A 17,670-nucleotide genomic window follows, 5' to 3' on the forward strand; every position below is an offset into this window, starting at 1 on the left:
TGAAGGTATTGCGTATCTGGATACGTTTATATCCAGTGCAGCTAATGGTTTTAAGTCTCACATTCATAGGAAAAGCACCTTCTCCAACAATTATCTTGAGTATTCCAGCAACCATCCTCAAAAAATGATGAGAAATATATTTAAAGGACAGTGCATACAAGCGGCTAGAATGATGCCCACATATTCAGAAATGCTTGATGAATTAGAATTTATAATAACATTATTTAGTGCTAGGGGATATCCTATGCACTTATTGAAAGATGTTAAGGAGTATGTAGTTAGTGAATGGGGAAAGAAATATTTTCCTGTATTAGGAAATGAACAGGTAACAACCATTGTTGTGACTAACAATATGGATGAAAGGTATAGAAACACTTGCATTTTGGAATACACACCTCGAGTAAACCAAATAAAGCGGAATCTTTGCAGGAACTGGAATATACTTACGATAGATAATGAAATAAAAAATATAGTCAGGGACACCCCAATGTTTGTATATAAAATGGGGAAGAATGTAAAGATGATTTTGGAGAGAGGCAACATGGTCAGGAACATAAATCAACAGAATAGACATACTAGACAATATGGAAGCTGTAGACAGTGTCAGGTTATACTAGAAATTGAAGGTATTATTTTGGAGAATATAAATAGGACTAGAATTACATTTCAGTATGGTAACTGTAACACTAGGTATATTGTATACATGGCCAAATGCATGACCTGTCCATTTTTTACTTAGGTAAAATGGAGAAAATGTTCAAAAGGAGAATATATGACCATCTGTATGCCATAAAGAGAAAAGATAGAACTAACGGATTATTTAGACACATAGACAAACATGGGGAAAGTCATAGTTTTAGATTTGCTATTTTGGAACATCTCAGGCAGGGACAAAGAGGAGGCAATTATAAAGCTTTACTAGGTCAGAAGGAAGTTACATAGCAGATTTTGACTGATGCTTCCAATGAACCAGGTTTAAACGACTATATTACAATTAAACCTATTCTACAGGTTAACTTGTAGGACCCGCAAGGTAATATTATTATAGTTTGTACTACAACTCATTCTTTTAGTTTCAGAAAATGAATGTTGAATGTCACTCCCACTGGTATCAATAATTATATTGATATTGGTAGATGTATTAACATTAATTTATATGATGTTAATGAAATATTGATGAAATATAATATTGAACTATCAAATTATTATTAAAACCATAAGTAATTTTATTATAAATTATTTTACATTATAAATTGTAATATGGATATAAGAGTATTGAATACATCAAATAGCATATGTTATTTTGAGCATTTCACTTTTTATATGTATTTTTTAAAACATTTTTTAAAAATGTATTTTTCTTTAAATGAAGTCATTTTGGCACCTAAACAAGTATTTAAAAGTTTAATTGATTAATTGACGATATCCTGATGAAGTCCACATTGCATGTGGATGAAAGTGCTTAATCTGATATTACTTTTTACTACTTTTCACTATTTTACATTAAAACTGTGGATTATTACTTGGTGGTGTTTGCATTCTTCTGAGGAATCCAGCACGGTGTAGCGCTTTATCTTTTCAAGTTTTTGCACTGGAGAAGGACAAGATGGCAGTGGTGGTACTATGGGAGGGTAGAAAGCTGTGCTGGCTGTTTGACAGGAGTTTGTGTATATGCAAGTAGTCTATCATTTGAAAGTGTATGCACTTTCAAAGGACTTTTGCTAAAGGGGATAGTTTTGCTGTAGGTCAATAGTTTGTAAGCTCTGTGTAGTTACCTCCTTTATGTAGGGGGATTATATGAGATATGTTCCAAATGTCGGGGACAGTGGTGTCTGAAATTGATCTATTAATTAGAATGGCTATTGGGTAGGCCACTGTGTCAGCAGCAGTTTTTAGGAATTCCCCTGGTTATTTGGCAGCAGCTAGAGTATTTGGGTTTAGAATTTTTTGGTAATTTTTTTTATCCTATCTGTAGAGATAGGCTGGAATTGGAAGGAACTATTCTTTGTGTGAGTAGTGATGGCTTCAAAGGAGGGGTGTGTGTGTGTTGATTTTTTCTGTTGGTTGGCTAGGATTAGCATTGTCTCAGTAAAGAATTTGTTAAATTGAGTGGCAATGCTGTCTGAGTTATTTACTAGGGTTTGAGAGGTAGTACCAGTTTTGCTTGGTAGTAGTAATTTGTTAATGGCTGCCCAGAATTTTTGAGGGTAAAGTTGAAACTTGATTTGAAGGCTGGAGTAGTAATTAATCTTGACATGTTTTACTAGTTTCTTTATTCCTATGCTCCTGATATTTTTGTTTTGCAGCTGGGGACTTAACAATATTCCAGTTCTTCCCAAGCTTTATCTCTGGCTTTAAGGAGGAATTTGGTTTCTTTGGTAAGCCATGGAGTGGGATTAGATCTGGTTCTAGGAGGAGCGTGAACATCTGGTACATTTAGAAATGTGGTGTTAAAGTAAGTAACTGCTTCATTTAATTCCAGGTATTTCAGGGGTGCCCAGTTGCAATGTTTTAGTTTTACAGTGAAATTTATGGGATTAAAGTTCTTTTTGCCTCTAATGAAATGTGAGACAGTGCCTTTGGAATTATGATTACATTGTTGTAGAAGAAAGGATGCCAGATGGTCACTTAGATCATCCAGGAGGCATCCTGTAAGAGAGGGGTGGCCTGGTTTATTAATTAGAATCCAGTCAAGGATTGATTCCCTGTTAGTTGCCTTGTCAATTCTTGTTGGTGTTTGGATGGCTTGGGTAAAGCCATGGAGATAATATGATTTGTTCGGGTGGGAGAGTTACATGATAGCCAATCAATATTAAAATCACCCAGAATGATGGTTTCATTTTGGAGATATAAACAGGACCAATGGAGTAGGTTTTCTGGAGTGGGTATAATGTTGCTGGGGTTATATAGCATCCGATTATGTTTATTAGTTTTTTTGGAGATGAGTTTCAGTTGGGTGAACTTGTCAACAGACGGATATTGTATGCTTAATGCCTGCACTGTGAGGTGGTTCTTAAATAGTAGAGCAATGCCACCACCTTTTTTTGTCTTTATATCCTTCCTAAGAATATTATATCCTGGAGGAATAATTTACTTGTCATTGATGTGTGACTTTAGCCAAGTCTCAGTTATAGCCACTATGTCTGGCAAGTGTAGTGAAAGACAGGTATGTAGATCGTGGATTTTGTTAGATATACTTCTACAATTTATAATTAGAAACTGTAGGACAGTTTTCCTAGGGAGTTGATTTAAGCTATTGGGGAAATGGAGAATTTGAGGGATGGGAAGGTTTGAAGGAGTAGTTGGTCCGGGGTTATGATGAACATCAACACAGTGAGATAATTTAGAGGTAATGCAGATAATGGACTAAAAGAGTTTTGTGATTTGTCTATTGAGTTTTAGAGACTGTTTGGGATAGTTCGGGTGTGGTAGTATTTTAAAGTATGAAGAGTCAATAGGTGAAAGGGTGAAGATAGAGGAAGAGATTGAGAAGTGAGAATGACTGTTATAGTGAAAAGAAGCAGTAACTGTATAATGTGAAGTTACATATAAGTGGGTATGGCAAGAGGTGAGAAGAGAAATGGTTGATAGTATAATTAAAGAAGCAATATGCATTATTAGCATGTTGATATGCTTTGTGTGAACTGTAGTCTTTGTTAAGGGTAGGGTTTGTGAGTGATAGTTGGTGGATCAATGATAGGGAGAGTGGCAGATCAGTCTTAACTGTGGGATAGGTTAAGGAGGATAGTTGAATTATATGGGTAGGTGTTTGTGATTGGGTAATGAGGTGATAGGCGTGGCTAGGTGTAAAGATAAATGTGGGTGTAGTGGGGGATGGTGGGAATTGGGGGTAGGGTAGGGGAGTAAAGTGAGCCCGAATATAGTGAAGATGAGTGGAGCAGGGCTACATTGGCTGGATGAACAAAGCGAGGAAGCACAAAAAAAAATAGTGGAGAAAGTTAAGTACTGGGTGCTGTGAGGGGTGTACATAGATTCATAGGTGTTTACTAGGCTAACAACCCCAAGGGCCTTTTTAAGCCTAGCCACACACCCCAAATCTTTGACGAGTTCTGAAACCCTTGATATGTATAAACATGGGCCTGGGAGATGAACCATTTACAGCTTACCTGTTTGCATCAGAGATATAGGTGCCAAACCTGGGATGAATTTCCAGTTTCCATCCAGTTGCCCAAGTTGCACTTGAACTGGCTAAGGGAGGAAGTCTGCTTCACATGGATGGGGAGTCTGTTCCATAGATGGAGGAGCCTCTGGGATACATACCTATATCTCCAGCAGGTCCTATTTATATCACAGGCATGTCTTTAGAATGGGTAATTTTGGAACTGTTTGTTTTGTGGATATGCAGGAGGTCCATCAGAGTGAGGTCTGACAATGCCCTGTATGCTAGACATAGATATCCCCTCAAAAGCCTGTATGAAACAGAATACAGGGATAGAGCCTTGAGGTGGTCTGATACAGAGAAGCTTTTGGTTAGTAAGAAGATGTGGTCAGAGTAGGTAGGGAGTGTTTAAAGGGGGTGGTAGTTATTATTAGTAATTTAAGAGTGGTGACTGAAAAAGCCAGGAAAGTTCTTATGAGAAAGAGGAGTGTAAGGCAGGTTCTGGTTTGTTACTAACTACAGAGCAAACCACAGGTAAACAGTAAAAGACATTGTTTCTGACTCTTTATCTAAAGGTAAATTCAGTGAGACCTGTGGTTGTCCTTTGTAGTAGATGTCTGGTGTTTCCGAGTGAGCTAGTGTGGTACCATGTAGTGGGCTGCCGGGCTGCATTTTTGCAGGTTGTATTCCAGGGTCCCCAAGTGTCACAACCAGGTAATGTCCTGTAAAGGAGAGGTACTGGGTTACACTAGGTATTTCCTGATTTATAATACATGTGGGGTAGAGGGGAGGTGGGAGGAGAAGGTAGATAGAGTGGTGAACACCGGAGATATAGGCAACAGAATATTGTCACAAGAAGCAGCTGAGATTACAATATAAAATGTACAGTAGGCAGTGGTGGATTATGCCATCGGACTGCAGGACTGCAGCCCCCCCCCCCAACTCTGAAGGAAAGATTCAAGATTGGAACATTTAATTTGTTAAATATAAAAAATATTTATAAATTAAACTATTTAGTGGCTGTAGTGTAATGCTCTAAGCTAGTCCAACTGACTCGCAAAGTCCCGGAACTCGAACTGCGCATGATGAAAAGCAGTCCAGATTAAGGGGAGAAAATGCATCAGTGTGATGCCTGGAAGTCTATGCGGTTAACCGCACAGTGAAGTGGAAGGGGGTTGACAACCAAATCCAAAGTTACATACATGACATGGACAGCTGGAAGGCTACTGATTGGTTCTTGCTCTCTTCTCGAAAAAGAGAGCGAGAAACAATCAGTAGTAATAGCTCAGTACTTGGATTACTTGCTACTGGGCTACCATTGCATTAGCGTTCAACTTTGTTTGCTTAGTTTTTTTTTGGCTTACACAGTTCGAGCAGAGAGAGGAAAGAGCTCTAATCCTTTCTAACTTCAGTTTGTGATAGTTCTGAGACAGACACAGTCAGTCACTCTTTTTTAAATGTCTGCACTAAAAATGCAGCAACTGCTTTTAATTTCATTTGCAAACTATGTACCTGTGATTTGGGGAAATACAGAAATTCCACTAGTAAATGCAAAGTGTGGAAAACAGTGCATAGAGTGTTGGAAAAACTTTGTAGGAATCCAAAGTCTATGTTAATATGTATGTGTTGAAAAAATATATTGTGCTGCTGTTTCTGAGAAAAAAAGTCTACAACTGTAGACTATGTACACTGATATGTACAGAAGAAAAGTGTTCCACTATTTTTTTTTTTTCTGAGAGAAACACGTTAGGCATTTTGAAGTCTGTGTCTGCAATGGAAATGGTGACTACCTTGCATTTATTTAACTGCAGTCATAGCACTATCTAAAAGTGTTACTGAAGCCTGTCCAGTGGTGTAGTATTTCTAAGCCAATTCAAAGGTATTGCTGTACAAAAATAAATCCAACAGTGTGTCTGCACTGTGTTTATTGTTCTGTAAAGTTCTCCAAGGGAAGTTTATAGCCTGTAAATGAACTGTGTATTGGAAAGAAGGAATCAAAATGATCTGAGACTTTTGCAGTGATGAAGAAAGTGAATTTTCATGGCTTTGTAATACATGGAGTGCAATCATAACAGGTCACTGAAGCAAATTTAGAGTTACAGTATGGTGCCTTACAACAGCAAATATGGATACTGCTTATCTCAGCCAGGCTCTTCTTCAATTTGTGAATTGATCTGTCTATGAAACAAGTAAAAAATAAGTCTGCTAATACTTTCTGAAAAAAACGGTGCTGTTTATTTTATACATCTAGCTGAGAGCTTTCATATGAGGTTAAGGAGTTCTGTCTGTGTTACTTGGTTGTTGAGATATTTAGAAAAATGTGAATATTCTATCTATATTAATTAGCATCATAAAAAAACAGTTAATATATATTTACCTGCACTAGACAGAGGTCAGATATTAATGCAGTTGAGTATGCTACTGTGTAAGCTTTAAGATTAAATATTTTAAAACCTTGTACATAGCATGGTTTTAGAATTATTGATGGAAATAATGTGCTATGTAGAGTATTCAGCATGCGCCAAAGTGACTGAGCATTTATTTCATGTAAATTGGTAAGCACAGCCAGCATTGATCCCACTGTACAATAGCCCCACCCTTTCTAGTTGGCCACACCCCTCCCTGTTGGCCCCACCCATTCAGCTGTCTCCTGCAGCCCCCCTTTCATTTGAAGTCACCAGCTACCACTGACAATAGGTAAGACTGACTATTACAGGTAGCTATTAACCTTATGTTAAATAGTTCAACAATTTCTTTCAACAAATTCAGTTAGGTAGCTATACACGTTATGCTAATTAGTTCAACAATAACAATTAGAACAGACTGCAGCTGTTTTGACTTAGTAATATGTTTTCAAGCAAAAGTAGCAGATAACAAACTAACAATACTCTCACAGTAGGTGCTAGGCTTGTCAATAGGCACTGTGCAAACAGATTATATGGGCAGCAGTGTTTGAGCTTTGTAATAGATACAGTAAAATACACCATGGAGTGTCATGCAACATTCATTATACCCTGGCTATACCTTTCACATAATGCAGCTGCAGTATATATTGTAACCACTTGTATCGAGAACAGTGCATGTACAAAATACTAGTAGCCAGTGGTTATTCTCTAGACAGTATCTCCAGCATTCAGCATATCTAAGTTGGGCATTTACATCTACATACAGTCACTATGCTCAATAGGATAATTAATAGTATAACAGAGCTTGTACTGTGACAACTAGACCATGCAAAACCTTAAACAGTTTCTGCATCAGTCGGTTGTCCTTTAGCTGTGAAATTCAATGATGTGCAGTCACAGAACACAATCAAGCAGGCTAGGATCCATGAGACTTAATTCTTAGCCAGTACTGTCCAACAGTTCACTTTAAATTATATTAACAGCAGTCGCTAAGTTCTTGGTAGCATACAAAAGGAGATACACTTGTTATGCACAGAATACACCACGGCAACAAGGATTGTTAGCTATATTCTCATATAACCACATTATTACCATGAACTACCACAGGGTTAACAAAAAATGTGAGAAACACATACCTCTGCACTTTGTTCTATTAAAATACAAATGTTTGCAATTCCTTGTTCTAACCACCAGAAGCCGTGGAGCAGTGGGGGTAAGCAGAGAGTAATGGAGAGAAAGAATGGAATGGAAGGCACCATTTCACGAAATGAGGATATAAATGGCACAAAGAATTATGGGAGGGAGTGCGGAAGAGACCCTTGAATAGTGTGGGAAATTGAGTTCTAAGTAATCATGAGGAAGATACGGGTAGTTACTGGCAGAAAGAGTGAAGGATTAGAAAGATAGTGTTGCATGGACAAGAGTTGAACTCCGGCTGGACAAACAAAGTGAGGAAGCACAAAAAAGCAATCAGTGGAGAAAGGTAAGTACTGGGTGCCATGAGAGGTGCATAGAGAAGCTTTTGGTTAGTAAGAAGATGCGGTCAGGGTAGGTAAGGAGTGCTTAGAGGGGGTGGTAGTTATTATTAGTAATTTAAGAGTGGTGACAGAAAAAGCCAGGAAAGTTCTCATGAGAAACAGGGTGTAAGGCAGGTTCTGCTTGGTTACTAACTACAGAGCGAACCGCAAGTAAACAGTAAAAAACTTTGTTTCTGACTCTTTAGCTAAAGGTAAATTCAGTGAGACCTGTGTTTGTCCTTTGTAGTAGATGTCTGGTGTTTCCGAGTGAGCTAGTGGGGAACCCTGTAGTAGGCTGCTGGGCTGGGATTTTTGCAGGCTGTATTCCTGGGTCCCCAAGTGTCACAGCCTGGTAATGTCCTCTGGTTGTCTTTTGTAGTAGACATCTGGTGTTTCTGAGTGAGCTAGTGGGGAACCATGTAGTGGGCTGCTGGGCTGGGTTTTTGCAGGCTGTATTCCAGGGTCCTCAAGTCTCATGGTCATGTAGTGTCCTGTAACATCACATGGTGCCTAAAGAAACATCTCAAAGTGTCTGACCCAAAGTTGCTTAAAGCAGAAATGGAAATATGTAGCTTTGGCAAGAAACTTAAGTGCGAGGGGGATTTCCTCTCAATGACTAAGTGGAAAGAGGGTATACATGAGTTTTGGCTCTGTGTATTCAATGGCCCAATGTAAATAACCTGTTGAGTAGAACTGTGTGTTGTAGACAGAATTTGATAGACAAACTACATGTGCATTTATGTGGGTGTGATGGGTGATTTTGAACTTCATTATTCTGAGATGGTTAAAAAAAGTTTAAAGACAGATGTCCTATAAGTCCTTACTACACTTAGAAGATTACCATTCAGTTCTTTGGTCAAAGTGGAAGCAGAGATGAAGTGAATAAAGACAATTTGTATTATATGAGAGTTTACTGGACCTGAAGAGGAAAAGATTGTATCCACATTAGATGGACCCATTGTGCTTTGGTACATGTCCCTAGATGAAAGCATCTAGAACCTTACAAAATGTATCACTCCACTGTAGAGATTCTGTCTCAGAATGGAATGTGTACCCAGTTTACAGAGTATGGAGGTGACATGATCATAGTGGCTTACATTCTAATATGTGCACATAATAAATGCATGATGAGAGTATGGGGGCTATCCATCTATCCATCCATCCATCCATCCATCCATCTATCCATCCATAACCCCTTTTTTCACATTTGTATACATATGGTCAAAGTATCACATCAACAGTGACAATCATCTAGAGCCAGTTTTCACACAGAAGTGGTGGCAAACTCTGCCATGATTGTTCTTCCATAATGCAACATATGCACATACACTCCGACCTATGGTCAATTTAGAGTGTCCACTATGCTTAAGACTATTAAGACATTGGACCTCAAGCAAAATAAAGAAATGTGTTGTTTTTGCAAATTCTGTATTTTTTATATTGTATCAGGGTTCATTATATCAAGACAGATACAAGGCAATAGCTGAATTCTAAAATACTACAAATGAGATACACCTCTGACAAGTGCTTGACATGGTTAATTTCTTGAGCATGTTTTTGCGAGGACTATCAACAGTTTTACATCCTATAAGAGACACATTGAGAAAAGATGCAGAGTGAATATGTGGAGTTTCTGAAAAACAGGCTTTCTAAAAGGATAAGTCTAGGCTAATATCTGCACCGAGGATTGCATTCTAGAATTTTTATAGACCTACTGTGGTTGGTGATGTTCGCAGTTACAGACTGGGCACTGCCTTCATGCGGTAGAATGAAGGTAAGTACAATTCAATTGCTTTCTACTCTGCATTGCAGACTAAAACAGAATGCCTACTTCACATCTGAGTATATAAATAATTCTCCAGATGCTTATTGGGAATGGACTCTTCTCAACTGGAAACAGGTCATAAACTGATAGTTTGTCTCCTTACTTTACATGTTTGGATGACATATAGCACTAAGCTCCAAGAGTGCTAAGTTTAATTGTTGTACAAATTTTGCATAGAACAAAAGTCCTTAGACAAATAAAGGTAACATAGGGTTGAACGAGTAAAGAGACAGAAGACAAAATTGTATATATGGTGGCCAAGTATATTCAAATATTCAAATGTATAAGATAAATCAGAGAAAAGCATCTCTTACTGAACATACCTTTGTCAAAATGGCCAATGGCTGATAATCACAGATGTCCTGTGTAAATATAATGGAAGTATATTTGGTTGTACTAAACAAGTAATGCACAAGAGACATTGACTTAATCTTCCTGCCCACAATTGTAAATTAACAGATATCTTGGATATTGGGATATAAGACAAAGATGTCAAAGTGAGAATAGATGGGTCTATATTATAACAACAAACGATCAGATGATCGAATGTTGTTATATTGACCCCTAAAGTGAGAAAACTCAAAACAGCAAACAACCAGAACAGCAATTTTTTCCCAGGGAAAAAAATCACTATTCCCCAAAAAAAAAAAAAAAAATGACAGAACTCGGCCGGCAGGCCGGCCCAGCGATTTCTTTCCCTGGGAAAAAATTTGCTGTTCCGGCCATTCGCTATTTTGCCGGTTCGACATTTAGTGTTCGATCATCTGATCATTTGCTAAACTAAAGTAGACCCAAAGAGACACAGAGGTAATTACTAACAATGGGATTCAAGCTGAATCCATGGAATACAAAAACTTCTGTAAGGAGTACGGGTTTGTCTATACTACATTAAATCATCACTACCCTCAATGAAATAGTGCTATAGAGAGCAGTGCGAACAACTAAGTACATTGCTAGTTAGCTGAATGCACAACTTGTCTTAATATCTTACAGAGCAATTCCACACAATGCAACTGGTGTGAGTCATATCCAAACAAATGCTCCCCAACTAAAATCTATACTACAGTCAAAGGCTATTCCATATAAAAACATCAAATAAAATGACCAGAGGGACCAAATCTGCCTAGCAGTAATTCAGTAACAGAAGGTAGTCAACCCCTAACCCTTGGAGACAGTCCAAGCTGTTCACTTCAAGCTGGAGGAAGGAAGAAGATGGAGACAATAGGTGTGGCAGTGGAAAGATCTTCTGAACTGAGGTCATAAGTAATACAAAGAGATGACTGACCTGTAATAAAGTGAGACAGGAGATGTTTCTAAGCCATACAGGCACTTGCTTGAACCAAGCATAGGAGTGTGCGTGTGTGTGTGTGTGTGTGTGTGTGTGTGTGTGTGTGTGTGTGTGTGTGTGTGTGTGTGTGTGTGTGTGTGCGTGTGTGTGTGTGGGGGGGGGGCAGTTGTCCTAGCCAAGAAAAGTAAGGTCCCTACTAAGGATTTAGTTCCTAAACCCAACAGATCAGATACATTACAACAAATAAATAAATAGATGAGATGATTCTGAATCTGAGATGAAATTCTGCCGGGAGACTAGTCATGATTTACTTGAAGGAGTAATTTTAAAAAATGGTTGGACCAGGAGTAAAGTATTTGAAAAAGGTTGTCTGATAATTATCCATATTGGAAATAAATAGCTGAACAGAGAGTTTTCAAACAAAACATACTTGTCTATAGAGGGCAAGCTGTCATGTTCAAAATCTAAGTGATTTCCTTTTTCATGTCTCCAACCTGTCCAAGTCTTGTCAAGTGACTGACAGGTAAGGCTTCCAGTGCACTAGCAAAATCAGTGACCATTCCAAAAGTAGATAAGTAATTAAATGACTGTTCTTAAACAAAATGCTATTAGAGACCCTAATATCTAAAGGAGTCTTTATATTATCATAAGTCTGCAAAAGTACTGCAGTAATGGAGTATTTTACCTATGAACCTATCTTCATTAGCACTCTTCAAGAAAAATCTTGATGAGTGAATGGGAAATAGGAAATACACCCCAGGGATCACTTCTGTGTCTCTGCTCGACAGTGGCACAGGAAAATAACTTTCTTGGGTGGTGTAAACCAGGGAAACTTGTTGGCTAGGCTTACGTAGGCCCTTGGGCCGATAGCCTAGTACCTACCTATGAATCTATGAACCTATGAACACTATCGGAGTTACTTTTAAAGCTGCTTTCTGTGTTAAATGCCTGAAGGCATATATATATATATATATATATATATATATATATATATATATATATATATATATATATATATATATATATATATATATATATATAGATATATATATATACATTAACAAACAACACTACATTTCTCAGATGTGCATGCTTGCTAAAGTCAAATGTTATTGGCTATTAAAAATGTGCATACTGATGATTTCCAAAGCAATATGAAATATGAAATATCTTTGTTTTAAGAGAATGCAATTCTCTCACAAGTATTGAGAGTTGTGGTAAAGCCGAATCAGTATGCAGGTCTATGCAATCAGAACTAGACTGATTACAAGGGAAAAGTTGTCAAGGTAAAAGTACCAGATGCAATTTCATACCACTTTTGCATCTGTGCTTTTGTCATCTGAGATGGTCTATTCAGCTGCACTCATAACTGAACCATGGAAGAATGCACCTAGATGCTTTACAGTGAATATCTTTTGCTATATAAACCTTCCAGCATGACATTACATAATTTGATGGGGACATCCTTAGGAAAGGGACAACAACAGGCATCAGAAAATGAATTACTTTTGCAGTCAAGCTATAATTTTTATGTCTCCCTAGTTCTTCTGGCCAGTCTTCTGAGCTCATACTGTACAAATGTTCCATGATTCCAGAAATGTTCTGTTTTTTGTGATGAATACTATTGGTCTGCCAAACACAGCAAAGATACAGAAGATTTCAGGGGTTGGTTGCCCAGAGTCTGTGAATGATATGTGCATTCATGACAGAAGTCATGATATCACAACAGTTTTTCCTAGCAGCCAGAATATTGGAAAATCATGATGCAGATGTTGGGGTAATTTCATAAACATTGTCATCTAACGATGTCATCAGACTAGTTTTACTTAGCACCTTCACAATGAGTTATGTCAAATGTCAGTGTCGTGGACTGAAATGTTCTAAATATTTTTTTTCTTCTTGGCCATTTTAAGACCAGGAATTTCCCAAAGTTGAGAATGAATTCATGTTCCTTGTATCTATGAGGTAAACACCTTAACTATCAAGCCATACATTTTAATGTAAAATACAACAATTAAATAATTATTATAAGTAAATAAAAATCTGATCAAAACTGTAGATATAGTTACATGATCTGGACTCCAAATTCAAATTTGAAAATACTGTTGAAAAATGTATTAGACTCCAGAGGACACCTATTCTATATAGTAAATCAGCCTTTTCATCTAAAAATTCAGATTTAAGCAGAAACATAAGAACATGTTCAGAATCCATAAACAACTTTAAGCACAGCAGTTAAGCACAGTGGAATATATGCCCAAATATATTAAATCCACTAAAGTGAAGGGCAGCACAGTGGCACAGTGGATAGTGTTGTTGCCACACAGCAAGAGGTTCCCCAGTTTGATTCTTAGCTGGGGTGCCTTCTGTGTGGAGTTTGCATGTCATGCCTGTGTTTGTGTGGGTTTGCTCCAGATGTTCCAGTTTCCTCCCACATTCCAAAGACATGCAGTAAGTGGACTGAATACTATAAATTGGCTATAGGTGTGAGCATGTATACTACTGTGTGGTGTGGATGAACTACAGTGGCAGGGCTAGCCACCTGGTATAAACCTTGGCTCTAGATGATTGTCACTGTTGAAGTGACACCTTGACCCCATGTGCAAAAATGGGAAAAAGAGGTTGTGCATTGATGATTAAGTCATAGGTTCATAGGACATTACTAGGCTATTGGCCCAGAGACCCTTATAAGCCTAGCCAAGAATTTCACCCATGTTCCCACAAAGTCAGCACCTGTTTTCCCTATCCAGCAGGGACACAGGTGGGATCCCAGGGGTATATTTTCTGTTTCCCATCCAGTCATCCATGTTCCTCTTAAACAGGGCTAGTGAGATGCTCTGTTTGACATGGATATGAAGTCTGTTCCACAGATGGGAGAGTCATTGGGACACAAATCTATCCCGCCAACAAGTTCTATTAATGTCACAGACCAGGTTGAGACCTTGCATGCGGGTTGCATGAGTGGAGTTTGACTTACCGATATGCAGCAACTCCATCAAGGCTGAGTCTGAGATGGCGTTGTATGCCAGACACAGGTCACCTCTGAGCAGTCTATATGGGACTGAGTAGAGCGACAGGGCTTTTAACATATTTGTATAGGATAGGTGTTTGAGACCCTGGAATTTCCTGGTCAGGAACATCTGTGGTCTCTCCAACTGCTGCATGTGCTTGGCAAGGTACATGTTGAAGGGGGCATTGTACTCGATAATGGGTCTGATAAGTGAGGAGTACAGGGATATTATGACCTCCTTGTTCCTGGATGAAATACCCTTACTTATGACGTGGGACATGTAGAAAGCCTTTCTTACAATGGAGGCAACATAGTCGTCAAAAGTCAAGTTGCTATCAACCTGGGTGCCCAAGTCCCTCACTACTGATTGCATGCTTAGCACATTGTTATTAATATGATAATTAGTGGGGACACCATTTTCCCCAAAGGAGATAATGATGCATTTCTTGGCAGTCAGTTTGAGGCCATGCCTCTGGCACCAGTCATTAGTTTGGTTAAGGCCTTCTTGAAGAATGTTCAATCTACTACTAGAGGTGGCTTCCCCTATTTTGACTGAGTTGGTTCTATCAGTGAGCCAGTTAGCTACCCATCTGGTAACATATGGGTTAATGCCTAGCTGGGAGAGCTTATCTATTATGCCCAAGTGGAGAATAGTGTCTAAGGCTTTGGCTAGGTCAAGGTAGGCAGTGTACACTGTATTGCCCTCACCCATGGCTTTGGTGACTGTTTTGAAGAAAGCAGGCAAGTTTAACAGCATGATCTCCCTTTGACAAAACCAAGCTGTGTGGGATCAAGCTTTTGGAGGTTTACAATGTCCTTGTTTACAAGGTCCATGATAATGTGCTCCATGTCCTTGCAGATCAGGCTAGTTAGGTTGATTGGCCAATAAGTGCCTGGGTCAGGGGATGGTCCACCTTTGTGCAGAGGGATGACAGTGGCTGTTGACTGTTCTTCTGAGAAGATGCATGTGCACAGGCTTTGGTTGAATAGGGTACCTAGTGGTGCTGACAGCTCTTGCCTGTGTGCATGTAGGACACAGCTGCTGATGTCAGGTCCCATGGAGGCTGTATTTTTTGCCTTTGAGAGGGCATTAATAACCTGCTCCCTGGTGATGAGGGGAGGGGGCAGTGTCCTAGTTTACTGATGGAGAGACAGAGGGGGTGAAGGTTTCACAGAACTTGTCTGCCAGTAGGTTGGCTATATCTATGGCATCTGTGTATGTGGGTATTCTTGACCACCAATTCAGAGCAGATCTGGGAGTTACCTTTGAGATTGCGGATGTATGCGAAGAAGGCCTTGTGATTGTCCTTAGTGAATGTGGTCAATTTGGACTTGAAGTTAGCCTCACAGTATTTCATCAGTGACCTTATTTGCTTGTTCAGACAAAGAAGAGATTGCTTCCAACTTGGCACCTGCTCCTTCTTGGTCCTGGGCAGCAATTTTTTTCTTTTTATTATACAGTCTGTTTATTGCTGCTTTCACCAGACAGGTTTACTCTTCCTTAATGAAGATGACTTGGTCCTGTCAGGTATTGCTGAGTCCATGACTCAACTGAAGGGACATTGGCTGTGAAGCTGCTTGTACCTGCTCTCAGGCGGTTGTAGTCAGCTTTGGAAAAATGTTTTTTTCCGACCCTGGCAAGGGGAGTGGGGTAGGTGAGATGGTGATTTCGAAAGTGATTGCTTTATGGTCAGATCTTACCAAGGAGGATAACACTGTAGGGGTGCTAAAGTGGCTTCTCATGTTGGTTAGTACCAGGTCCAGGATATTTTCACCTCTTGCAGGGGTGTTGACCAGCTGATCCAATGCATTGGCATTGACGAAGTCAAGGAATCTCTGGGCATTCATGTTTGAGCTAGAATAGGTCTTCCACTCTATGGTTGGGTAGTTAAAGTCACCCAGGATCAGGGTAGAGGGTTGAATCTTGATGGATTCAAGTAAGTCCAGATAGGTGAAGTGGTCCTCTTTACATCATGGTTGGGGGTCTGTAGCTAGCTATGATTTGAAGAGGTGTTTTGCCAATAGTTAACAGCACCTGGAGTGTCTCCTGTGCGTCATACTGTTTGACCAGCCTAGAGGTGTGTATGTCTTTGATAAATATTGAAACTCCACCTCCTTTGGCTCTGTAGCCCTCTGTTTGGGGTTTGAAAGTATGATAGGACAAGTAACCTGGTAAGTCTGGGGTGCTCTCCACAGCTTTGATCCAGGTTTCAGTGACTGCACAAATGTCAGCATCTTCCAGGGTGAGGAATGCTTGCAAGGAGTGCAGTTTCATAAGACTCCTAGCATTTAGCAGCATGACCTTTAAATTTTGTTTAGAAGAATTTTTCACGTTGGTAATTTTGTCCTCATGACTTTGCCTAAAAAGGCACTATGGGGGAGGCGAGAGCCTTTGCCTGAGGCCTTAAGGCCAAGGGATAAAGATGAAGGCCATCTCTGGAAAAGCATCATAGTCTGTCAATCATGTCCTCCCAAGCTGTCAGGTACTGGATCCCTTTGGAATGACAACAGAAACTTAGGCAATTGTTAAAGTCAGTCATTAAATTGTGAAACTAAGCCAATTATTAAAGTCAATAATGTTCTGTTCTGTCCACTAAAATAAATGTCCAGAAAACCCCCTGCAGCAGTAATCAATGCTAATGGCAGGAAAGAAAAAGACACCCCCAAATCCTGGACAAACCCAGGTACAAACAATCCCGAAATTCTGTTAGAGCCAGAATGTTGCAGAATGCTGCAGTGTTACAAGAAATATTGAACTTACTTGGAATATCAATTATGGCTGACTCACAGTTAGCAGCCAGAAGTTGTATATCAAAAGTAAAGTTCTTGGCATGAATTATATTACAGCATGTAAAGCTGATAAAAATGATGTGAAGGTGTTTCTATTCTCTAGCATGTGACTTCTGCATAACAGCGCTGTAAGTTGCTTAACAATATTTGTTATTTCTCTTGCACCTGAAAGGTATTTTATAAAATGTGTATTTTTTCCCAATTTCAAAACATAATCACAGTGCTACATGTGTGCTGTCCTGTTGTTGTGTAAATTCATTATAAATTATTCAGAACATTTATGTAACATGCTGAAATTGTAATGACTGCATTTTAAAGTATCGTTCCTTGTGTTTGCATAGGTTCAGAGGTCCATAGGATGTTAATAAACTAATGGCCATAGGGCCTTAGCAAACCCAGACATGTAATACCCTTGTTCCTAGTTGACCATGGTTAGACGGTCGCTGTTAGCAGAGCAAATCAGTGATTACCACTGACTGCCCCTGTCCATGAGGGTCATAGGTGCCACCCCCAGAGTGAATTTATCATCTCCCATCCAATTGTCAAGGTTGTGCTTAAATGAGGTAATTGAGGAGCTCTACTTCATGTGAAGAGGGAGTTTACATATTATGCACATAGTGTTTCAATGTTTAACTTGTTTTATTATATGCACTTGCTGCTGTTTCTTTGGTGGTTATTATCTTTACAGTATTTAATGTTCTGTACATTATGAAGT

This window comes from Protopterus annectens, chromosome 1.part1 (assembly GCF_019279795.1).
Source record: "Protopterus annectens isolate FY-2018-M chromosome 1.part1, PAN1.0, whole genome shotgun sequence".
Taxonomy (NCBI): Eukaryota; Metazoa; Chordata; order Ceratodontiformes; family Protopteridae; genus Protopterus; species Protopterus annectens.